Source organism: Bos indicus x Bos taurus, chromosome 27 (assembly GCF_003369695.1).
Source record: "Bos indicus x Bos taurus breed Angus x Brahman F1 hybrid chromosome 27, Bos_hybrid_MaternalHap_v2.0, whole genome shotgun sequence".
NCBI lineage: Eukaryota > Metazoa > Chordata > Mammalia > Artiodactyla > Bovidae > Bos > Bos indicus x Bos taurus.
Window position 1 is genome coordinate 31,270,645 of NC_040102.1, and position 26,792 is coordinate 31,297,436.

At 41.2% G+C, this 26,792-nt stretch overlaps 1 long non-coding RNA gene across 1 annotated transcript; it reads left to right on the plus strand.

Moving 5' to 3' along the window:
• Nucleotides 1–591: 591 nt before the first annotated feature.
• On the plus strand, nucleotides 592–24,880 carry LOC113885017. The gene is made up of 3 exons (XR_003509099.1): nucleotides 592–1,075; nucleotides 22,072–22,415; nucleotides 23,907–24,880. It is a non-coding gene; the product is annotated as an uncharacterized LOC113885017 (long non-coding RNA).
• The last annotated feature ends 1,912 nt before the right edge of the window (nucleotides 24,881–26,792 follow it).

Consider the following 26,792-nt stretch of genomic DNA (forward strand, 5'->3'; position numbering starts at 1 on the left):
ACAAAAAGAAGGATGTGCTTTAGTTTGGAGAACACTAAAGCACACTTAATATTTTTCACCGACTGCCCTCTCCTCCAGGAAGGCTCCTGCGCCCCACCAGTCAGGCCTCTGAGGATAGCATCCCTTCCGTCTGCCAGCAGGCTGCCAAGAGAGAGCTAAAGAAGAACTGAGTCACTAAGTCGTGCCTGACTCTTGCGACCCTATGGACTGTCGCCCGCTAGGCTCTTCTGTCCATGGGATTCTCCAGGCTAGAATAGTGGAGTGGGTTGCCATTCCCTCCTCCATGAGAGAGCAAAGGTGAGCCCTTAAGTCGCCTGCTTAGTGCGCACATCTCTTGCTTTAAATCCATAAGGAGGCTGTGAGGGTGAAAGATTTGAGTAAAGGAGAGGGGAAGTTGTGGTGGCGGGGTGCAGGCAGCTCAGAGCTTATAATGAAGGAGGGATAGGTATAGAAGACGAGGAAAGACAGCAGTAGGATTTCATTTATATTTGGTTTAGTTCTTAAGTTAATAGCCAAGAGGTAGAAGCGTTTACTACATTATTTTTCCAGCTTTTCCTGCTGCCTCACCTCGGGCTCCCCTTTGTTCAGCTCTAAGCCCAGGAATGAGCTTGGCTTACTGGAGCTCTATCTGCAAATCTTGGCAACAATGCACCATGGAAATCAGCCATAAAATGTTACTTTCTCTCCTTGCCCTGGGAGTCGTGTGAGTGGGTGGTTGGAAGTCACAAAGAGTGGCTGCCTGAATGGTCTCCTCCCTATAAAATGCTATTGATACTTGTTTTCTGGACTAGTGGGAAACAACGTGTTTTTTTGGTTTTGTTGATGTCTCAGCCTGTAGAATATTTATCTTTTGAAATGTTAGATTTAGAAAGAGTGAATCTCCCTCCCCAGATAGCTGCTCGCAAGATGACTGGCAAGAAGCACCGAAACTTCTCACAACAGATTAATAATCAGAAATTTGAAAGCCTTGAGAGGAAAAACGAAGATGCAGAATCATTTTTGTGTCCTTCTTTTTATCTACACTAGACCTTGGAACTCTTCATTTTGCCACTGATTGACAGCACCTAACAAAGAGGTAAGATTGCGCTTATACATAGTTCTGAGAACCCAGTTGAATGGTTCGGGCTCCAAACTCCACCTGTGTGCCTGAGTTATGGAATTCTTTGCAATGGATTTCTGCCTCAACAAACAACTGGATAATTGCTAAATGTCTCTAGATTTTTGGCTCATAAACAAACATGAATTTACTGTATTGGATTAACTAAAGTCAGAGGAAATAGTTAGCAGACAGTTGGCTTAAAAGGTGCTGTGGATAAAAAGACTGATTTGCAAGGTCTCTGGACTAAAGAAAATTTTTTCTCCCTGTGCTCATAAAAGTGAGGTTGGTCCTGAGGAAATATAAATTTGCCTAATAATTATCAAGAGCAAACTTGCATTAGCTTAGCCTGCAGTGACTGGAAGATTTTATATTTCAGGTAAGGGCTGCACCTCCTGTGAAGTCTGAACTTCTGGCGAAGGCCTGGAACCCTTCCCAGACATCACCAGAAACTCTGGTCATTCATTCAAAATACGTTACTGGATAGCCATACATTTTTGACTCTGATTTTTAAATTTTCAGCAGAGCTTGTGAGGTGTTTTGAAAATTCTCAGATATGATTGTTCTGAATGATTTTGCTCTTTTCTAAATAAAGAAAAGTTATCCTCAAAAAATGAAATCTAAATTTGGTAACTAAGGTGGGAATTCAAGCTACTTTTGGCCTGGGTTTACCGTGAGGTAATATGATCCATTGTTTCAGCCAGGATGCAGTAGACGAAACTAGATATTCTCTTGACCCAATTAGTTTCAAATTACTAGGGAGCAAGAATTGTATTACTGCATTTTTCATATATTTTTATTTCCCCCCAACTTTGTGACTGAGACCTAGAAGGTGTTCAGTAAATATGTCATAAATTAATTTCATCATGGCTCTAAAGGAAATTCTTAAGAGGCTTTCTAAAAATATTTTTAAAAATTTTAAGGATTGGTGTCAATAGTGGAATAAATTTAAGGCTGTACAAACGTCTATAAAACTTTTATGTACATTGTCTGTACATATAAAACAAACTTTCTAATTTCACTTATCTGCTAAGCTGGTCTTCATTTTTTGGTCACATCTTCTATAATGTATTTTAATAACAGAAACAAACACATTCTTTGGTATATTTAATCAGCTCCTTGGGAATCAGCAGCTCAAAACTGAATTCAAACTTGAGTCCTGTCACTCGCTAGTTGTAGAAACTTGGCCATGTTACTTACCCTTCCCAAATCTCAGTTTTCTCATTTGTAAAAAGGTGATATTAAATACTCTTTGGAATTAAGTTAAAGGAGGTAAATATATATATATTTATAAAAATCATCAAATACAGGTCTCAACATTTAGTAGTAACCATATGAATCTTAGTTCCTTACCTTCAGTTCAGTTCGGTTCAGTCGCTCAGTCGTGTCCGACTCTTTGTGACCCCATGAACCACAGCACGCCAGGCCTCCCTTCCATCACCAACTCCTGGAGTTCACCCAAACCCATGTCTATCGAGTTGGTGATGCCATCCAACCATCTCATCCTCTGTTGTCCCCTTCTCCTCCTGCCCTCAATCTTTCCCAGCATCAGGGTCTTTTCCAATGAGTCAGCTCTTTGCATCAGGTGGCCAAAGTACTGGAGTTTCAGCTTCAACATCAGTCCTTCCAATGAACACCCAGGGCTGATCTCCTTTAGGATGGACTGATTGGATCTCCTTGCAGTCCAAGGGACTCTCAAGAGTCTTCTCCAATACCACAGTTCAAAAGCATCAATTCTTCGGTGCTTAGCTTGGGCAGACAGACTGAAACTAAAATCAGAGACAAATAGCCAATCTGATCACACGGACCACAGCCTTGTCTAATTCAGTGAAACTAAGCCATGCCGTGTGGGGCCACCCAAGATGACCAGGTCATGGTGGAGAGGTCTGACAGAATGTGGTCCACTGGAGAAGGGAATGGCAAACCACTTCAGTATTCTTGCCTTGAGAACCCCATGAACAGTATGAAAAGGCAAAAAGATAGGACACTGAAGGATGAACTCCCCAGTTCGGTAGGTGTCCAATATGCTACTGGAGATCAGTGGAGAAATAACTCCAGAAGGAATGAAGGGATGGAGCCAAAGCTCCTTATCTTACTTCATATCAAAATGCATTTTATAGACATGCTATTTTATTTCTGTGAAAACTGGTTATTAGAACAAATTCATCTCATCTCTTTATTATAACAGAACTAACTGTTCCTCCTTCTAACTGAAAGCAAAGTTACTGTATGCAACTGAAAGTAATAAAGCTGTATTTGCCTTTCAAATAGCCATAATTTTGGCTTTTGTACGCATTTTAGTTTGGCCTCTATATGCCTAATATTTTCTGTGTAATTTCATGTCATTTGCTGCTACCATATTTTACTATGTAATTTATTCACCCCTAATTCTTCAGAATTGAGGAGGTTTTCTAAAATTAGAATGGAAACTCTCTGAGGTCTTCTGTTTGCTTGGTCAGTATCTTATTCATGAGCCGCTCCATGAAACATGACAGGATAATAATTCTGGCAGCAGCTGGCACCGCAGAGATAGAAGGCTGAGCTGAGCTCTGCAGTTTAAAATGTATATCCTGAGTTGTCAAGGTTGTTAGATTTAAAGTGTTTGACTTTGGAAAGAATTTGGACAGAATTTGATAGACAACTACTAACCCAGGCCTGGAACTCAATTCACCTCTGAAATGAGAAAGGTCCTGCTTCTTTTCTGGTCCCTCCCCCAGACCCTCTTCCTCAATCTCTTTGCTCCACATGGTCCAAGGAACAATCACTCCATGGACAGAAGGTGCATTGAGAATGTGTGCAGGGTGAGCTGACTCAGGAGAAATGCTCCCCCCCCTCAGTGGAGGGGTGCCTTCTATTGCATTTCAAGCTGGACTAGAAATCAATATGTCATTATAAACATATATGGTGCAGGGAGAGACAGGAAGTGGATACATACCCAGGATAAAGTAATTTGGAAGCATTAGTTACTTTGAAATGTGCCGCACACCGAGGAGACTTGAACATTTCACAGTGGATTTCTTTGCCTCAATCAATGTCCTTTTTTCCCTCACTTGAAGCAGTTTTATAGACAAGCATGGTTACTTGCTTGGGAAAAGTTCAAATTCCAGTAACATTTTCTGACTGCTTGTCTAGTACCCAACTTCTAATTGTGTACTTTTAACTGCAACCCGCATCATTTGCCTTGGGGAGAAACTTCTTGGTAAATTAAAAAAGGGGAAAAAAGGGAAATGTATGCTTCAGAGCATCCTGCAAGCAATGGTGTTTTGCACTCAATTGTTTTTCAGTAGCATAACTATCTGGAGAGTAAACCCTTTGATAATGTTCCTGTTTCTCCCTCAAAAAAAAAAAATGCAAAAGTTAATATGACAAGCATGCAATGATACATTAAATTGAGAAAGGGGCCAGAGCAGGATTTATAAAATTCTCCTATAGCTTTTCATACTCCTCAGCCTTTTATAGATCTCCCTCAAAATATTTTTTCTCTTTCTATTAAACCCCTTTCAACCATCCCAACCCAACTCAACTCCCAAGCTTCCTTTTGGCACATAGCTATCTTGCTCCCTGTTCCCATGTAGAAAAGTCTTTTTTTTTCCTCTCCAAGATTTCTCCAATCTTTCATCTTCAAACCTGCCCCAAATTTAATGAACTGTGTTTTGAAAACTGCATGGCTATTCTGAACCTCTTTAAAAGTACTTTGGTGTATTTTCCAAGAATGAGGATACATTTATACTGATGTGGCTTCACCCTCTCCTTTGATTAAGGACTGGGGTTTAGTCTTTGTATGTGAATGGAGTCCAGCCAACTGGTCAATGTGGAGGTGGAATATACAATCCTGGCCTCATTAACATATTTCAACTAATTGATTGACCTGGTCTTAATCCAAGTTGGCTCCATTCTACATTCTAGTCCAAGTCCCACTTTTAATATATTTTTAAGGACTTAGTGGGTGATTATATTTAGGTACTTTATGGAAAATATATACTAAGAAGAAATGCAGATATTTGTTGAAACTACTTTTAAATGATGTGCATTAAGAATGCTTGTTGAAACACTGCCAACCTAGGGTTGCCAGTCCTTTGGCCCGAATAGTGAAACAAACATTAAAAACATGAATCTATGTAGTAAAGTTTAGCTTGAGCTCATACTTTCCAACCCTTTATCCTTGTTAGTTGGTACAGTTGCTTGCTATCTCAATTCTGTCAAATATGAGAAAGAGACTTTGGTTATCCAGATAGATCTAATACTAAATGCAAAATTTAAGACATGTTATGTTATTTTGTTTGCCTATTTTTACCAACTTTATAAGTCCATATATTTTAAAGAATTTCACTGCTTAGCAAAATAATGTCAGAGACAAATACTGTGTAATATCACTTATATGTGAAATCTAAAAAATAAAACAAACTAGGGGATATAACAAAGAAACAAACAGACTGACGGATCCAGAAAACAAAGTAGTGTTTGCCAGTGGGGAGAAAGATGAGGAGAGGGGCAAGACAGGAGCAGGGCATTAGGAAGTAAAATCAATCCATGTGAAAGTCGCTCAGTTGTGTCAGACTTTTTGTGACCCCATGGACTATTTAGTCCATGGAATTCTCCAGGGCAGAATCCTGGAGTGGGTAGCCAGTTCCCTCCTCCAGGGGATCTTCCCAACCCAGGAATCAAACCCAGGTCTCCTGCATTGCAGGTGGATTCTTTGCCACCTGAGCCACCAGGGAAGTCCAAGAATACAGAAGTGGGTAACCTGTCCCTTCTCCAGCAGATTTTCCTGACCCAGGAATCAAACTGGGGTCTCCTGCATTGCAGGCAGATTCTACACCAGCTGAGCTACCAGGGAAGCCCCCAAGCAGTAAAATACTATGTCTAAAATAAGTTACAAGGAGATACTATACAGCACAGGGATTATAGCCAAAATTTTATAGTAACTATAAATGGAGTATAACCTTTAAAAATTGTGAGTCACTATGTCATACACCTGAAACTTATATGAATTATAAATCAACTCTACCTTAATAAAAATGAAAATGACTACTTAGCAAATTTCCAAAGATTGGTTTTTAACTTCAGTTTACTCTTGTATCTTTATACTCACTTATTCATTCATTCATTATTTATTGGATAATTGCAATGTGGATGAAAATAGGCTAAGAATTGTGTGAAGACCTAGTGTTTCCACTAGATTGAGATATATGCAAATAGCTGTAACAGAATATGAACCATCTCACCATAAAGGCATGGAGGACTGTGAATATTCATATATGAAAAAAGGAAGCTAGTTGAGCAAGGATGACTCCATGGAATGGACTGCCTTGCCCATAATGTAAAGAAAAAGAGTTGAGGCATACCCAAAAGGAAGGAAAAGGAGGGAAACTATGTGAATAAGTCAAAGAGCAGAAGTCTCTGGTATGAATGGGACCCACTGGTTTGGTTGCAGAATAGTACAGAGAGAAGTGATCGGAGATAAAACTAAAAATGAGCACATGATTAATGAGTCTTGAAAGTCAGGTGAGATTTTCTTTAGGTGGAAATAAAGAACAATTTAAAATTTTGAAATTATTGGCTTTATTTGCTTTTTTACCATGAAAATAATCTATATTGTGATCAAAACAAAACCTTGACGCTGTTAGCCTCAAAAAGGCTCTTTAATCAGTTGAGGTAAAAAGTAAAGAGGTTCTGAATGAAGTAGCACAGGAAGGAAGAACAAATTAAAACAGGGTGTAATTGAAATTGTGAAGACAGCGTAGACAGCTTTCAGAGGCATAGGGTTCAAAAATGAGACAAGCTTCATTTTGTGTGTAGCGCAGCACAGAGAAAAAACAGAAATATGTCGAAGAAAATTAGTTTAAATGCTCTCTCATTCACGTAATTCTCCAATAGAGGTCTGTTCTTGGATTATTCAAATGTATTAAATTGCTTTCAAGTCAAAGGCCATTGACTCTGAAGTCTGATTGCTTCCATATGAAAACTGACCATCCACTGGAGCAAGAGATGTCCACCTGGTCCCCAGGGCAAACTTTGATAAAGGTCAGAGGCACTCATGTTTTCAGCTTCACAGCAACGATCAGTGTTGGCTTGTGGGCTTTACAGAGCTGGGTATTTTATAAATCACATTTATCCATGAACTCTACACACAAGTCATGTACTTGATGACAGCCTCAGCCTTCAAGAAACTCACTGACAGGTGAGGAGAGACCCTCTCTCCTCCGTTTCCTCCATTTTACTTGACTTCCTTGCTACCGAATCAGTCCCTAATCCTTTACAATCTGATTTTCATCCTCAGCCTTTATCTAAAACACCCACTTTAAGTTATGTCAATATAGTCACTACATTGAGTAGCTTCTACTGGATTCTCATTCATGTCCCTCCAATCTGTGGTATTTGAAATTACTGATCACCTTCCTGGCCTCACATGTACTTTCTCCCTAACTCAGCACCATCTGCCAGCATTTTAAGTGCAGACAGACACAGAACAAGCACACACTTCTGTTTTTCGTTTACTCTTTCACTTATCTCTGTGGTATTTTACTAGCTTTTCTAATGAGTATTTTCCTCTCCCATTCTTTCTCTGGCCTTCCAGAAATCTAGTTTTCTGCTAGATTTTTTTCAGTCTTTTTGTCTCTTTTTAACTAGTCTTTTCTTTGTTGACTTCATCTACCCTTACATCCTTATGCCTAGCTTTATTGAGATACAATTGTCATATAACATTATGTAAGTTTTAGGTGTATAATATGGTGATTTGATACATGTATATATTGTAAAATTATTAATACCAGAATGTTAGTTAACAAATCTATCAATGCATATAATTACCCTGTTTTCGTTGCTGTTTTTGTGGTGAGAACAAAGAGCTAATCTTTGTGTTTAAGCTAATCTGTGTGTTTAAGAGCTAATCTCTTAGCAACTTCCAAGTATACAATACAGTATTGTTAACTGTAGTCACCAGATTCAATTATTAAACATCTTACACAAACAAAGGGACACTCAGAGTTCTTGGCAATAGTAAGTGATGGGTGAATGACTATGAGAGGGAAGATTGAGAGAATAGGCAAGACCAGACCCTGGGAGAACTGTTAGAGTGAAAATGTAGACTATATCCTGTAGGCAAAGGAGACCAGTTAGAACTGTTTCAGCAGAGTGGTGACAGCCTTACATTTGTTTCTTTTAGAAGGACCACACTGTAGCATAGTGGAGAATATTCAAAGCCAGGATGACGAATGGTTTCCAACTGACCGTTCATTGGCACTGTGTTGAGGAGGATTCTGAGGCTATACTCAGGCTAAGCTGGAAGACCGCCATAATTCTGTACCCAGGTATGGCTGTTATTCCAGGGAAAACTTCCACAAAAAAATGTCTTTTTATCATTGCATCACTTCCTATATATATATATATATATATATATATATATATATATATATAAAAGTATCTGACTTCTCCATTCAATGTCTATGAAATGCAAGGTGTATTGAGGACTTACTGGAAGTGGAAGTCTGGGGAAGATTCAGCTTCCAAGAGAAATAAGATTTTTCTCCGTTGTTAAAAGTGACTGTGGCTGTCAAGGGCACCGTGGTGGAGAAATGCGGGTGATGTGTTCTGTATTTGCCATCAAAGAGCTGGGGAGTGAAGCCCCACCAGTAGAACGATGGGAGAAGCAGTTAGGAGGCTGCTGCTGAAACCCAAAATGGAAATGATGAGGTTCTGCATTAAGTGTATGTCAGTGGTACTGGAGAGAAGAGGAGGGATTTGGATGGCATTAAGGATGTAGTTGAAATCACTGACAGAACCATGGGACCACAGTCATTTCATTGGCAGATGGGAGAAGAGCTCATTAGGGAGAAGGAGGGTTCTACCTAGAGACCCGAGGAAAAGAGACCGTGGTATCCCCAAAGGCCAAGTCCAGTTCAGGAAGAATTAAAAGCAAACAAACAACAACAACAACAAAAAGAAACCACATTGCGGAGAGGTGAGGTAGGAAGTGGCTGAAAGTTGTCCGTGGAATTTAGCTGCTAGGATGATTGACGCTGAAAAGAACGCTTTCAGTCTACAAGTGGGAGAGGAAGCCGCGTTAAGTGTTTTATTTCCTCACCTCCCACTCACCCTTTTCAAGAAGCTAAGCTGTAAAAGCGTGGAAAGTGAAGACACAGCACACTTCAGGTCATATCCCCTTTTTGTGGTGTTTTTGAGGGGGGAAAGGTTTGAGCATGTTTCTAAAGCAGAGACATAGGTGGCAGAGGTTGGAGAATAGAAGGAGAAAAGTGCCTGAACTCGGAGAGAAGTGATAGAATCTTGGAAAGGGAACTTAGGGTGAAAAATGTTGCCTGTCACATCAGTAAACAACAGATGTGGTGGCCTTTACCATCAGTCACTGTGGCCACCTTCCCTGTACTTTGCACCCTGGGAGGATTCAGGATGGAGACAAGCAGGATGCTGGCCCTCGACAGTTAAGGTACACATCAAAGGAATGCTTTTAATGAGCTCAGATGCTCGAATCTTCCCATGCATAGGAAAGTGCTAAATTCATTACCTTGACATGTCTGGTTTTTCTTTAACGAACAGTCGTTTTTTGATATTCCGACTACCTAGTTTTTGTCCCCAAACCTCCCATGTATCCTGACTCCTCCCTTGCCTTTTTGGAGCAATCCCACAGAGCTTTCTCAGAGGCTGCCTCCTGGGCTTAAGTCCTTAGCAAGTGCACTGAATAGAACACAATTCTCAACTTTTAGGTGGTGTTTTTCCCCAGTTGACAAAGAAAGGAAATGGAAAAGTGGGTATGGATGCAGATTCACCTGTAGATGTTGGGGAGGGAAGCTGAGGGAAGTCATATATTGTCGATTCATCTTGTTTGGTCAACTGGGTTCATTTCCTGAGGCAGAGATGGGGCACAGGACGTCAGGACAATCATGGTATTTGTACCGAATGTTATGGTGAATTAGGGGCAGGTGACTAGCAACAAGTGAAAGATCATCTGAGAATTCGTGAAACTGAACTGTTGTTTTTCTCTTAGTATAAAAAGCCCTGTATCTGGCTGTTTGGGACAATGCTAGAAAGAGAAGTCTGGTTCTTGGGCTTATTGCCTCTGTGGGGATGGAGCTGGGATGAAAGCCGGGGCATTGGGTAAGCTGATTATTTCTCAATGAATCCCTGAAGCAAGTCTTGGGAAAGTAGTCCGTGATGTTGGTTCTTCCAGCTTTACGTAATTCTTAGAGCTCATCTAACTATCCTACCAGATCCCTGTAGAGCCTCCTTAGGAGGTGTCCTCCACTGGCTGAGTGGCATCCAGTCTGTATGACCAGCTTGGACCTTCTACCTCATTCTGTGAGGCTATATTTTTTCCTAGGTGCCTCTGGACTAAAAGCTTCAATCCTTAGGTTGAGCCTGTGCTCATTGACCATGCACATCTTTCCCCAGGAAAAAATCCATGAGTTTGCTCCTAAACTGATTAATAACAGTGAGCAACTCTCCCCCCAGGACAGGAAGCCTATAGGCTATTTCTAATAACTGACTCGGCATGGTCTGTTTTAGATGTGATGAGACAGCCTGCTTGACTCTATAAGCAGTCCAGCCACAGCTGTGGTTTACAGATACCAAACGGCAGGGTGGTACCAGTGATTGTAAAGTTTGTGTTTGATAGCCTTGAAAAGTCACACCTAGAAATGATGACTTTTTTTTCTCTTATGGAATGGGGCTGGTTGATTCTTTAAGGAATAAGTCCCAAAGGGTTGGCATTTTAATTGTACTCACATACACGCGCACACATATGTGTGTGTATGCTGCTGCTGCTGCTAAGTCACTTCAGTCGTGTCCGACTCTGTGTGACCCCATAGACAGCAGCCACCAGGCTCCCCCGTCCCTGGGATTCTCCAGGCAAGAACACTGGAGTGGGTTGCCATTTCCTTCTCCAATGCATGGAAGTGAAAAGTGAAAGTGAAGTCACTCAGTCATGTCCGACTCTTTATGACCCCGTGGACTGCAGCCCACCAGGCTCCTCTGTCCATGGGATTTTCCAGGCAAGAGTACTGGAGTGGGGTGCCATCACCTTCTCTGATGTGTGTGTATAAACTCATACAATACATAATTAAAATTTTGGAAAACTTGTTAGCTCTTGTCTTCAGAGGTAAGGGAGCCAGATTTAGGCTGATGAGAGGGTGGTCTAAGCCACATCAATACTGTCAGCCTCACAGGGGTCACTGCCTATTGACGACCATGGATGGATTATGTTGCTAAATTTGATTTGATGAAGACTTGATTCAGTGTAGATCCACATGCTGTTATCAATGATTATGAAATTCCAAATATCCTGAAAATCAAAAGTGGTTTTGTAAATACGGGCAAATTCATTTGTTGGCCAAACTTGACTTTAGTAGATGTGATTTTATCAAGTTTTGATTTTCTCACCTAATGTGTTCTCCTGCAGAGATACTAGTTTTGTGGTTACAGGACGCTCTATTCCCATACCCTGATCACCGACTTCCGCATTATATGTGCGTGTGTGCTCAGTCTCTGAGTCATGTCTGACTATTTGAGACCTCGTGGACTGTAGTCCTCCAGGCTCACTGTCCAAGGGATTTCCCAAGCAAGAATACTGGAGTGGGTTGCCCTTTTCTTCTCCTGGGGATCTTCCCGATCCATCGATCGAACCCAAGTCTACTGTGTCTTCCTGAATTGGAAGGTGGACTCTTTTCCACCGTGCCGCTTGGGAAGCCCTCCATGTTATATGTACTGTGTAACTTATGAAATCTGAACAATTCTGGATAGTAACATACTTTCATCCCCAAGGATTTCAGATCAGGTATTGAGAGGCAATGCTTATGTCTATCCTGTCATAATGTGACTGCTATTGCCCACATATTTAGTGACATTTTGATGGTCTTTTCATCTTTATTTCCTGTAACTCAGTGATTTGCAAAAGTTGCACATCAGAATCACCTAGAGAACTTAAAAGACTACTGAAGTCCGTCTCCTACCCTGAGACATTCTGATTTAATTAAGGTGGGGTATGACCTTGATGTCGGCATTAAAAACTGTTCAGGTGATTCCAATGTGCAGTGAAGTTTGGCACCTAGTGCTGAGTTATTTCTGAGGACATGAATGTCAGTGGAGCAAGGCCTGGACATCCTATGATGCTTCGTGACACTTGAGTTAAATTGGACTGAGTAGACACAATTTGTATTAGAGCTCCAGCAGATGTTTTGCTGCGTGATGGGTTTTGTTTTTGTTTAGTGGTTCAGATAATAAAGAATTTGCCTGCAATGCAGGAGATCTGAATCTGATCCCTGGGTTGGGAAGATCCCCTGGAGAAGGGAATGGCTACCCACTCCAGTATTCTTGCCTGGAGAATCCCATGGACAGAGGAACCTGGTGGGCTACAGTCCATGGGTTGCAAAGAGTTGGAGACGACTGAGTGACTGACACTTTTACTTTCTTTGGTACTGGAGTCACAACATCATCATGTTATATCACTGCAGCACGAAGACCCATGGTTTTCCAACCTCAGTATACACTGGATACTAGTTGTTTGAAAAAACCAGCATGATAGAGTTACTTACACAGAGCCTCCAAATAATCTTCTGACAGCCAACTGATATTTAATTATGTAACAACAGATTTTTGTCCTCAAAATTAAATGATCGTTATGAAAGGACCATGTTTTAAAAAATGTTTCCCCATTAGTGTCCTGGCTATTTACCAATAAAGAATATATTCTTTTCTAATATATCCTAAGGCCAACTGCCCTCATTCTGGGTTGTGAGCCCTTACAAATAAGAAAAAAGAAATAAATGGAAGAATTTCCAGAAAACATGGGGGTTAGTTGGATTTCCAGTTGGTTCTTAGGTATTTCTCTGATTTATTCACTTGTACAAATTTAATGATTTTAGAGTTATTAAGTTATGTTACCTATGCCAACTTTATAAGGATAAGGGTAGATTTATTTGATTAAAAGAAGTGTCTAGAACAGATTGGGCTTCATGAATGAAAGGAACTACATTTGCAGAGTTAAAAATAGGAATATAAAAGCACACAGATTTTACATTGTGAGAACGGAGAACATTTTAAATGTTTTTCAACTGATGCGGAAGGCAAATTCTCCTCGTTGGTGATTGAGTTATAATGTCACAAATTCACTTTCATCTAGGGAAAATATGTTTTTATTGTTAAAGAAGGCAAATGAATTAATGATAAGCTTTGTCAGCAGGGAGCCTGTGGCAGTCATTTCCCCCCCCCGAGGGAAAAATGACTAAAAAGTGTACATTTAGTATTTGTCACAACTTCAAAGAAAACAACTAGCTTTCACCACTGACTATGCTAGTTCTGTTACCGAGAGCTTCAAAACCAGAATTTGTTTTTATAGGCAGGTGCTGTTTTTCTCAGTATTCTACATTGCTAGCCATCCAAATAGCAATTAAGACCCAGCCAGCTTCAGAACTTGTGAAGCCAAAAGTGAGAATCGCTCCTTTAGTAAGTCAGTGTTCTCCAAGAGGTGTTTTTTTAAAAAACTTGTTTTGCTTACCTGGAAACTGGAATTCTGACTGCCATTGTCAATTGGAGGCAACCAAGGAAAGAGAAAATCTTCTACTGACTAAGAAGGATCTTTTATTGCGGATATCATTATAAGTGGGCAAGGATTATTTAAGAATGACCCGTTCATCCTGTGGAGTGAACTATTAATTATAAAGTAAACTAAAGGCTAAACATAAATTTACAGCTGCGAATGGTATGCTTGTGTTTCCAGTGTTAGTATCCAATCCTGCCTCACTTAGAGAGAAATGGAATTTATGCTCTGGGATTATTTGGACACTCCTTTGTTTTATTTATGTATGTTTATAATTTTTAAAGATGAAGTGTAGTTGATTTACAATGCTGTGTTAATTTCTTCTGTACAGCAATGTGATTCCGTTGTACATACATCGACATTCTTTTTGAGACTCCTTTCCTTTATGGCTTATGCCAGAATACTGAATCTAGTTCCCTGGGCTATGCTGTGGGACCCTGTTGTTTTTGAGCCTCCTTTGTTTTAAATCATCCTCACCTCCTTGGGCTCTCTGCTGGTTCTCCTCTGTGCCCTAAACTTGCCTGTGCTGAAATAATCTTTTTCTTGTATGGAGGGTTCTGGACCATTTTCACAGAGGTCTTTCTCTGCAGTTACTCCTAATGCACACAACATCAACTACTTCTGTATCTATAGCTACTGCTGTTTCTAATGATCCAGGCAATGCTGCTAGCTGAAGCTTTTTCCTCTGTGTGCCCAGTCTGCTATCCTGGGGATGACTTCTTTCTCTCCATTGTGTGCTATGCTTCTAAGGGCTTGTCCATCATGCCCCCCTCCCCCGCCCCCACCCCCACCACCCCCCCCACCCCATCTGCCATGGTCTGGACTACAATGGCCTGCAAACATTTTTACTTCTCACATCACTGAGGGAGACATTTGAGGCGGGGGTAGGGGGAAGATTGGAAGCTGCTTGTCTCTGTTGAATATTTTTTGATAATGCTGTCTTACTGTCCACAGTATAGCACTCTCAAATATAATCCCACCCTCCATGTTTCTCCACGCTGGCACATGACAAACCCAGTAGAATCAAATCTTAGCAGTTCAGGACTTGAGATTTGTTGAAATAAAAATTTCACTCTGCCTCTGAGTGAGGAAGAATAGTACAGAGAACAGATGCTGAAGGTGGAAAAACCTCAGTATCCAGGTGTGATTATGCAGTGGTGGTGATGCACTCCCACTGCTCTTCGTTCAGGAAATCTTGATAACGTCTCTTTCCGGACCAGTTCCTGGGAGTTAAAGGTGACCACGATTCTCTCCCTGTGTCTCTCTCAGAGTTCCATACTCAAATTTGATCACAGCTCACACTGCAGTGGCATATGCTTTCTTGTGGCTCAGTGGTGAAGAATCCGCCTGCTGATGCAGGAGACGAAGGAGCCTCGGGTTCAGTCCCTGGGCTGGGAAGATCCCCTGGGGGAGCAAATAGAACCCGCTCCAGTATTCTTGCCTGGAAAATCTCATGAACAGAGGAGTCTTGTGGGCTATAGTCCATGGCGTCTCAAAGAGTTGGACACGACCGAGCGACTGAGCACACCCGAAAGCATGCATTCTTGTGTTCAGTTCAGTTCAGTCCAGTCGCTCGGTCGTCTCCAACTCTTTGCGGACTCCATGGACTGCAGCATACCAGGCTTCCCTGTCTATCACCAACTCCCGGAGCTTGCTCAAACTCATGACACTTCGAGTCAGTGATGCCATCCAACCATCTCATCCTCTGCCATCCCCTTCTCCTCCTGCCTTCAATCTTTCCCAGCATCAGGGTCTTTTTCCAAGGAATCAGTTCTTTGCATCAGGTGGCCAAAGTATTGGAGTTTTAGCTTCAGCACCAGTCCTTCCAATGAATATTCAGGACTGATTTCCTTTAGGAATGACTGGTTTGATCTCCTTGCAGTCCAAGGGACTCTCAAGAATCTTCTCCAACACCACAGTTCAAGAGCATCAATTCTTCCGTGCTCAGCTTTCTTTATCATCCAACTGTCACATCCATACATGACTACTGGAAAAACCATAACTTTAAGTAGATGGACCTTTGTTGGTAAAGTAATGTCTCTGCTTTTTAATATGCTATCTAGATTGGTCATGACTTTTCTTTCAAGGAGTAAGCATATTTTAATTTCATGGCAGTAGCCACCATCTGCAGTGATTTTGGAGCCCCCCAAAATAAAGTCTTTCATTGTTTCCATTGTTTCCCCATCTATTTGCAATGAAGTGATGGGACTGGATACCATGATCTTAGTTTTCTGAATGTTGAGTTTTAAGCCAGCTTTTTCACTCTCCTCTTTCACTGTCATCAAGAGACTCTTTAGTTCTTCGCTTTCTGTCATAAGGGTGGTGTCAACTACGAATCTGAGGTTATTGATATTTCTCCTGGCAATCTTGATTGCAGCTTGTGCTTCATCCAGCCTGGCATTTGGCATGATGTACTCTGCATATAAGCTAAATAAGCAGGGTGACAATATACAGCCTTGACGTAATCATATAGCCTTCCTGTGTAGTCATATCAAATTCTCTTCTCTGGAGAGTTTCATAATCAAGGGTGTCTATCACTTGGCCATGGTGCAGCTTCCTGGAACCTAAAATCCCCATATATTTAATGGGGTTACCATTTCCAAAATATTGGGCCCCAGGTCCCAGGAAAACAATGACACCAAATCATTCATCCAAGGGAAATTGGTTTCCTCTGTTACTTTGGGAGCCATTTTTAATAAGAAAGAAATCTGACCAGGCAGGCAGTTTGGCAGTACGCTTTGTCTTAAAAGTAATCAACGGAAATAGAGAAAACATGGAAACATTGTATAAACCCCAAGGCGGTGCATGGTGGTCACATAATAGATGCTGAATTAAACTGGTGAATGGAAACCTGAGTGGAGCTGTGTTCACTGCAGAGAGCTCTCACATAGAAAGCAGAGCAGGTTAATTGATAATAAGTATTTCCTTCTAGATGTTCTTAATCTTATTGAGCTGATCATATTGAGCTGTTTACTCACACCCTCCTGAACATTTAAACCTCTCTGGCTAGATTATATAGTTGTAAGACCAGACCCATGAATGGTCAGTGTTATTACTGTTTGTTTGTAGCAGTATTTCACTCCATGTCTCACCAGACTGTGGAAACATCCAAGAGAGATCTTGGCAATAGAGCTAGAAATTGGTAATAAAAGATAGGAATGCTGGTGTCCAGGCTCATTATAACCCGAGATCTCACTGCAGGCTCTCCTCAGAGCTGGGGGAAATGTATGTGTGAAATAGACTTTGCAGTGGTGTCTATTTGATTCTAATTCTTGTCAGCTATGTAATAATGCCCTCCATTCTGAACGTTGTACAATAAAAGGCAGGAAAAATGAAAATTGAGGTTTTTATTTTACCTTGAGTTTTGTGTAATCTTAACAGTGATAACTCTAAAACAAAGCATGTCCTTGGGATTTAATGACTAGATAGGCTTAATAGAGGATGAATAGACCAGATAATGATAAATACACCAGAATTGTAATGGATTAAATATTATCCTATAAAATTAGGAAATATCAAGCATTGATGTTCAGAACTGTATGTCTGACAGGAAGCTGATTCAACACATTAACTAATACATTACTGAAAACCCTATAGCAGGATGGGGATTACCAGGATTGTGGTGGAGTCAGAATACCTTATTAATTAATCCCTATTAATAGAGCAGCACAGGTCTTAACCAGGAATGCCTTTTCCACCTCATCTCTTTCTACTATTCTACTCCACCAGAAGTTAAACAAAAGTTCTTAAAAAAGTTCAAACTTCTTTCATCAATCAGGAGGTCAGAAGCACAGAATCCCTGTTCCCTGCTCCTCTGTTAGTTTTCTAGGGTTGTTGTAACAAAATACTGCAGCCTACCTGCTTCAACAGCCTAGCATTTTTTCTCCCCCGTCCTGGAGGTCAGAAGTCTGAGGTCAAGGTAACATCAGTCGGGCTGCTGTCTTCTGGGGGCTGTGATGGGAATCTGCTCCATTCCTCCTTCCAGCTTCCAGTGATTTTCTGGGAATCTTTGGAGTTCCTTGCCTTGAAGACACATTACCCTGACCTCTGCCTTCTGTTGACTTGGTCTTCTCTCTGTGTCTGTCTCTGTCCACACTGATCATTTTTATAAGGACACCAGTCATATTGGGTTCAGACCCCACTAATGACCTAATTTAACATTACTTGTAAAAGCCCTATTTTTTAAAATGTAAGATCACATTCTGAGATACTAGGCTTAGAATTTCAACACATTTTATTGGTTGGAACAAAGTTTAACCCATAACACCATGATTCCACCAATCTGGGTCTCCTATCTGATCTGACTGATGTTAGGTCATAGGCAGAGTATCAGTGTAAATCGCTAGATCCTCTGGATTTCTGGGGAAACAGGGATTTGGTGACAGTATATGCTTTCTCCTTTGCTCTCATCAGGTAAGACCATCCCCAGAAGATGTGGTGCCCAGGACAAAGCAGTAGCTGATGTCTTTCCTAGATGGTGCTTATACATGTATGTGGACATATACAACAAAACACACACACACATCTAAGGAATCTGCGTAAAAACAAATATTGAAAGCAAACTTTAAAAAGAAATAGAAAGAAGCAGTGACTTACTACACATTCTGTAGAGTAGTCAGTTGCCACTCATCAACTGGGGGATCCGTTCCAAGACCCCACTGAATTTCTGAAACTGTGGACAGTACTGAACCCTATATATACTATGTTTCCTCTATACAGGTATGTATACTGTACATCCCTGTGATAAAGTTTAATGTATAAATCAATCACAGTAAGAGATTAACAACAGTAAGAATAAGAGAGCAGTTATAACGATATACTATAATAAACATTGTGTGAATGTGATCTCTTCTTAAAATATCTTATGGTACAAAGTTAATGTATTTTCCATCCTCATTAAGCACTTACAAACACTGTGTCCACAACTTTTGCAGTTTGAGATGCAGCAGCAATACTATCCCTCTATAGTTTTGGGAATAGCAAAACTATTCCCTCTTCACAATTTCATGGATAGAAGATTTGTTCCTACCATAGAGCTTGGTAACAGCATTGTTTTTCTTTATCAAGTCAAGAACTTACAACTTCTTTTTGGCATATCTGCATTGCCAGCATCACTATTCTTGCACTTTGGGGCCATTTGTGATGTACAATAAGGGTTCCTTGAATCCAGCACTGTGATACTGCAATAGTCGATCCAGATCTGATAACCAGGTACTAAGTGAGTATTGAGCAGGACAAAGGGATAAGTCACGTCCTGGGTGGGACAAAGTGAGATGGCGTGAGATTTCTTCACTCTACTCAGAATGGCATGCCATTTAAAACTCATGGATTTTTTTTTTTTTTTTTAATTTCTGGAACTTTCCACTTGATGTCTTTGGACTACAGTTGGTGGTGGGGAAAAGGAAATCAGGGAAAAGGGGGAACTACTGTATAAAAAAGAAAAATTCCTTGTCAGGAGGGCCTAGTTATTATATAAGTTATATGTATACAGGCAGGTCTCATTTTATTGTGCTTCGCAGATTTTTTTTTTTTTTTTTTTTTACAAATTGAAGGCTTGTGGGTATTTTGCAACAGCATTTGCTTATTTAGTGTCACTGTGTCACATTATATTTCCAAGCTTTTTGTTATTATGTTGGTCATGATGACCTGTGATCAGTGATCTTTGATGTTACTATGATGACTCACAGAAAGCTCAGATGATTGGTTAGCATAGTTTAACAATAAAATATTTTAAAATTAAGGTATGCACATTGTTTTCTTTTGAACTGTGGTGTTGGAGAAGACTCTTGAGAGTCCCTTGGACTGCAAGGAGATCCAACCAGTCCATCCTAAAGGAGATCAGTCCTGGGTGTTCATTGGTAGGACTGATGTTAAAGTTGAAACTCCAATATTTTGGCCACCTGATGCGAAGAGCTGACTCATTGGAAAAGACTGTGATGCTGGGAAAGATTGAGGGCAGGAGAAAGGGACAACAGAGGATGAGATGGTTGGATGGCATCACCGACTCAATGGACATGGGTTTGGGTGGACTCCGGGAGTTGGTGATGGAAGGGAGGCCTGGCGTGCTGCGATTCATGGGGTCACAAAGAGTCAGACATGAATGAGCAACTGAACTAACTGACATTGTTTTCTGGACATAATGCTATTGTACACTTAATAGACGACAGTACAGTGTATTTTATGTACACTGAGAAACCGAAACAGTTGTGTGAATCGATTTATTGCCATATTTACTTTATTTCTGTGGCTTGGAGCCAAACCCATGATACTTCCAAGGTCTGCTTATAGCTGAAAGCCTGTGTCTTTTTGTACCCAAGCTGGTAGATTCATCTTCTTCTCCTCCATGGACTGTCTAGCCCTCATGACTTAGCCCAGGGTGCATCTTGAGAAAACCTCCAGTTTATTGGACCCACAAGGTAATTACTTGTGGTTATGATACGCTTCTTCAAGTTGACAATTTGGGGCAAAGTGCATCAATGCCTACAGCTCTGATGCAGTGATTAGAAAGGTGGGAAGAACAGCAGAGCAAACACTCAGTTATTTTTGCTGATTTGGTTTTCTTTCAAGTTCCAATAGAACAAATCTTTAAGGATACCAAAAATCTACTAATAAGCCGCCTATGTACCAATGGCAAGGAGTGTAATATGCATGGAAATTAAGTTTTTCCTGAGGTGGAAATTACATTTTCAAAGAAGAGCTGGTAATCCTTTATAAGTAATGATCCATGAGCTATGTTTTCAAAAGGTATGTTCTTTGAGATAGTTTTGCCCACGTTGTACACACAGAGGGAAGAAGCTTTTGAAGGTGTATCTTTGCCGTCTTCGCTCTGTCTTGTAACAAGCCCTGCAGTCCTTGCCAGTAGGTGGGCTTCCTCTGCGTGGTACCTGCTTCGGCTTAGCAACATCCTCATCTCTTACAAGGATGCTGTTGAAAATGGCTGAACCTGAGGAGACACCTGGTGGAGACAGGAAGCATTCTTCTCTCATACTTTACACTTATTTCTTCTTTTCCAGTAATATTTCAGGTGATATGAGCTCAAGGTAATGTCACAGAATCTTTGAATTTTCTTCTTAGCAGTCTAGAGATGTGAAGCAAGTGTATAAGCAGTAAAAAAGATGCTACATGAATTTAACCTCCTTATAGTATAGCTTAGATTTTTATTTATTCACTCACCTGCTTATTCATAGGTGCATTAGGGAAGCAGAGGTCTTGGTCCTGTGGGAAGCTCTTATATTGAGCTATGGAGGCAGAACATACAGTCATCAATGGCAAGGATTAAAGATGTAATTGCAGGGGACTGAGACCACATGTAAATACGAAGTGCAGGTAAGCAGAGAAGAGGTGACTAGGAAAGGCCTCATAAATGGATGCAGGAGTAGAATTGGGGTGTTAAACAGGTAAATTTGACAACAAGGTCCAACTGTGTAGCACAGAAAACTATACTCAGTATCCTGTGATAAACCACAATGGTAAAGAATATGGAAAATAATATATATATTATATATATTGCATATTTTATATATATAATATATATATGGGTGTGTGTGTGTGAAACACTTTGTTGTATAGCAGAGATGAACACATTGTAAATTGGCCACATTTCAGTAACATCTTTTAAGAAGTAGAAGATTTGGTTGAGCAGAGAGGGAGAAGTTGCCATTAGGCTGAGGGTGTATTTCTCTAAAGATAAGATGCATGAGTGGCAAGTGGGAAGGACTCTGACTTGTCTGTAGCAGAGAACATGTTAGGAAATAATGAGAGAGAAATCAGACTAGCTTGGCAAGGCATAGCTTACTCAAAGATAGTTTCTTAGCCTCATAAATGAAAAACCTTCTAGCCTCACATGGTATATGCAGTAGGCGATCTGACATAATGGAATGTCAGTGGTTTGGAGTCAAGACCTTTTGAGGCTGAGACATAGAATTGGCATACCACTGCTTCCCTTTTGTTCGGTTGGCAAGTAATAAAGACAAAGTCAGACTCAAGGGGTGTAAATAATCTCCACTCCTTAAAAAAAAAAAATCTTTTGGCTACTCTACTTGCTCTGCTTGGCATGTGGGATCTTAGTTCCCCAACCAGGGATCAACCCTGCGTTCCCTGCATTGGAAGCACAGAGTCTTAACCACCAGACCACTAGGGATGTCCCATTCTCTCCTCTGTTTGTTAGAGCAACATAAAGTCATGTATCAAAGTGGATTGCTACATGAGATGGTGTGAGAAATGTAGCTAATAATGCAGTGTACCACAAGTAATTCCGTTAAATTCCCAGCCGTACTGTCCTCATCTCTAAAGTAGAGTGGCAGTGCCTGTCCCTTCACCGCAAGCTAAATACAATAATTCATATATGTATAAATTTTTATTCAGCAGTAAAGCATGATGTGACGTAAAGGACAATTATTTTGCACCTGCTTCTATTCTTTCCCTTTAGCGAGAACAGGAAATCCTTGCAGCAGCCACCTTCCCCAGCCTCCAGTGGCATCCTCTTCTTCTGGCCTGAGCTCTGTGTAGAACGTCTTCCCAGTAAGTGCTTCCCGAAGAAATGTGGGATGAAAGATTCTGCAGTGACTTTGGATGCATCCAGAAGAATGATTGGAAAAATGAAAGTCTTGCAAGTTGCTGATGCTTTCTTCCTAGATGTTCAGGTGATGCAGCAGATACGTTATCCATCAGAAAAGCTCTCTTGAACGCTTCTCTCCCTGGAGTGACAGTGTTCTTCCACTGCCCACCTCCACACATTCTCGTCCCTTCTCCTTAATGCCAAAGCGGCAACAGGTATGACTGTGGGCTTGGGTTCCCGGTGTGGACAAGAGGAAACGGACAAACTAGGACTGACGTTGAATGTTCCTCTTTTTAGCGTTAAGCTCTAGTTAAAAGCGAGTTAACCTCCCAGACACATTCAGAATGTTGTTCAGAGTTATTCATGCACATGTTCAGAGTTATTAATTCATTCAAAACATATTGACTCTCGAGGGCAAAAAGTATAGAACTCAGCATTATTTAGGATATAAGATAATATGTTACTTTCACATTTGAGCAGCTTCAACTCCAGGGCATGAAAGATCTTTCTTAGGAAAGCAGGTTAGGAGATGTCAGTGGTGTTTAGTCATCTGGATTAATTCAAGAGGGGAGGATGAGTTTTCCTGACTGTCTGCAGCAAGGCGTAAGTTCATAAATGACTGAGTTTAATCAAGGTTGGCTTTGAAAGGAACTTGGGCTGTTCTAGATAACAATTGGCTATTTCAGTGGGGACAGTAGTGAAGGGAACCGAGTTTCACATATCTGTGCTGTGAATTCCAGTTCCTAACTTCACAGCTAATTCTCCGATTCTGGGGGCAGAGATTTACACTGGGAGAGCCATGAATGTTAATATAATCTGAGATTTCAAAGATGAAAGATGTGACTAAGCTTATTCAGAATTGAAGTCTGTTCAAAACCCAGGCCGCATGGAAAAGTTAAGGCACTGAGAATAAAGAAGAAACAGCAACCAGAAAGAGTCACATTTTGCCCCTTTCCATGATTCTTTTCCACTCCTAGTGACCGAATCTGAAGGCATTTCCACATGAAGTTAAGCTTCAGAATGTGTTTGGTGTAAAATTGAGCTAAATTCCTTTAAAGGCAGAGGCACTATGCAGGGTGCTCAGGTGTCTTGATTGGATTAAGATACAAACTTCTGGAAACGAATCTATTTGGAATCCTTCATATGTATGTGATTTTTCTCTCTCCCAAATTCCCTTTTTTTCTTCACAAGGCAATGCCTTGCAGCTCCTTTTTCCAAGATAGAAAAAAAAATCAGTGATTACCGACAATGGTCCAGCACCCAAAACAACTCAGAAATAGCAAGTCAGTCTGTGTGTGTGACAGAAGAGGACAGTGTATGTGGTGATAGAAGGAGCTACCGTTTCGGGCTTCCTCAGGGCGGTTACGGGGTGTATGTGGTGATAGAAGGAGCTACCGTTTCGGGCTTCCTCGGGGCGGTTATGGGGTGTATGTGGTGATAGAAGGAGCTACCGTTTCGGGCTTCCTCGGGGCGGTTACGGGGTGTATGTGGTGATAGAAGGAGCTACCGTTTTGGGCTTCCTCGGGGCGGTTATGGGGTGTATGTGGTGATAGAAGGAGCTACCGTTTCGGGCTTCCTCGGGGCGGTCACGGGGATCAGTGCAGACAGCACTATTGGAAAAGCTGAGGCACCAGTTTCACCAAGAATTATGAAGACCCTGGAACTTGTCTTCAGTTGACTTGCCTCCACTTACTCTTTGTGGCCAGATACGATATCTCCCTCATCTTTGGTCACTGCGTGGATCTCCTTGACTCTTACTACAGCATGGGGCAGGATCAGCCATCTGAGAGAAGAGGCAGTCACAGCAGGTGCCTGACGTGGAGTTCTTCCAGTATGGGTGGCAAGAAGCTTTCGTTTTATAGCAAACAGCAAAAAATAAAAGTCTAGACTTAGAAGTCAAACGGCTGTGTTTTATTATTTTAACTATCTTGAGATATGCTTGATAGACAAAAAGTTGTATGTATTTGATGTATACAACTCATTGAGTTTGGGGATAAATATGCATGCATGAAATTATCATTACAGTCTATGCCATAAACATATTCATCACCTTCAAAAGTATCCTTCCACCTTTAATAAATTCTTATTTGTGCATGTGTGAGAAGAACACTTAATATAAGATTTACCTTCTTAGCAAACTTTTAAGTATTCAATATGGTACTATTAACTGTAGTATCTGTGCTGTATAGTAGGTCTCTAGGATTAGTTCACCTTGCATAATTGAAACTCTGTAGCTGTGATTTATCTCTCCAGGGGATAGTGGAGGACAGAGGATCCTGGCGTGCTGCAGTCCATGGGGTTGCAAAGACAAAGTCATGCACTAAGACATGACTTAGTGACTGAACAACATCAACAAGCTGTGATTTATAATCCAGGCTTCCTAGCGTGGCCTTAGGCCAGTGAGATTGTCAGTTCTTGAGGTAAAATTCTCCTGGTTATGTAACAAGTGTCTTATGAATTGACATCAAAGAATAACAATGTGTCATTTTAACCACATCAGGCGTGTGGTTACATACAGGTATACATTGGAGAATGTTCTAGGTCTGGTGGAGATTAGAGGATCACTGAGGATAAGATACCTAAGGAAAATTAGGAGGAATTCTCTGGCAAATCCAGGGAAAGCTGCAGGAAGAGTAACCTACGACGGCTATGGGGAGAGGAAAGGAGAGGTGACTTTGCAAAAAAAAAAAAAAAGGAGAAATTATGGTTTCCCAGGGTCTTTAAGGTGGGCTGCCGTCTCTGGGGTCCCACAGAGTCGGACACGACTGAAGTGACTTAGCAGCAGCAGTGTCTTTAATATGAGGGAAATGAGAAAAACATGGGAGACAAAGGTAACGGAAGACGGGGAAATGGTGGCACATAAGGCAGACCTGCGGACATGGAGTTGGGGGAGGGAGAGCGTGCAGTGAACTGGGAGAGTGGCGCTGGTGTACACACACTACCATGTGTGAGACAGCCAGCTAGTGGGGAGCTTCTGGTATAGCGCAGGGAGCCCAGCCTGGCACTCTGTGATGGCCTAGATGAGCAGGATGCATGTGATACATGTATACATATCCATGATTCATGTTGTTGTACCGCGGAAACCAACATAACGTTGTAATTATACTCCAATTAAAAAATAAAAAAATAATAAATAAATAAATAAAAATTCCTTCCTAATAAAAAAACAATAATTCCATACCACTGTGGATGTATTTTCCATCATTACTGAAGTATTTTCCAAACAGATACACCCTGGGGTCATAAATTGGCTAAAACCCTAGATAGACCCAGTGAAGTATATCCTGGAGACTTTTGTTCTACTTCATCTTCCCTGACTCTTCTGAAGTCAGTTGCATTTTCACGTGGCTTTCTTTTTGTGCTCCCACCATGGCTGCCAGCAACTTTGGACTGCCACGCCTCCTCACTTACATGAGCCTTTCACCTAAGTATTCTCGGTGAAGGCCTCCAGGTTCATCTTAAGGACATAGGCCTAGATCACATGCCCAGTCCTGAACCAATCACTGGACCACGTGGGTGAAGGCTTTGAATAGCTTCAGGTAGGTGTGTTTTTCTCATATGCATCAACTGATGGGAGAACTGGTTTCCATGTGATCATGTGGATCAACAAAGGGGAAGCTTTAGGGAAGCTGGGAAGGGTTATGGATGCCAGGGAAGCAACAAGAAATTGCCTGTCGAAATATGATTAATTTACAAACTAGTTGAGTTACAAGCATGCAAGCTTTGGTGACCATCAGAACATCTACTCTATACTTTTCCCCTTGTTTTCCCTGAATACGGGATCAGATGGCAATTTATCCCACGCTGGGTTGAGGAGAAGGTAAAGAGGCAGCCTGGTCAGCCAGTCTGACCCCTCATTTCTGCTCTGTACACCCTGGCTGATTCTCAATAATCTGGATATTGAACTTAGAAATACTATCCTTGTCTTCATCTCTGTGTTCACAGTGCTTGGCACCAAATAGACCGTCATTCAACAAATGTTTGCAAAATGGAGATGACTGTCTGGCTGTACTAGACACACCGACTCTGATGTTTGCATTTAATTTTCCTGTCTCCTAGATCATTCTCACCTGGATAACTAAAGCCCTGCCCAGACACTCTGTGCCTAGACTCCCCTATCTACCGAATCTCACATAAGCCCTGGTTCCTGCTTCCGGGTCTCCCCACTTCTCTTTCCGGCTGCGGCCACCACATCAGTGCTGCCTGTATCAGGGTTCCTCCATGAGCATCCTAGGACTGCTGACTCTAGGAGTGGACACAGTGCAGAGGGTGGATCAATTGCGTTTCTGGAGAGGGATTGCGGAAAGCAGAAATGTTTGATTTAAAGAATCTTGACCTGTAGTTGGAAATCGCTGACCAGAAAAATTAACGAGATACAATGAAAAGTAAAAATAAGAAGTGTGTGGTGTAAGTCTGGACACTTCTCCCATCTAACTTCTAAATTCTATCCTCAGTGTTAGGGATGGCTTCTAGGAAAGCATTAAACATTTGCTCGATGAAATAGATGGGGTTATTAAATTGGTGGTTTAATTCAACAAAAGCAAGGTTGACCAGGTGCAAGCGGTTAGTTAAGACACAGAGCGTGAATGTTC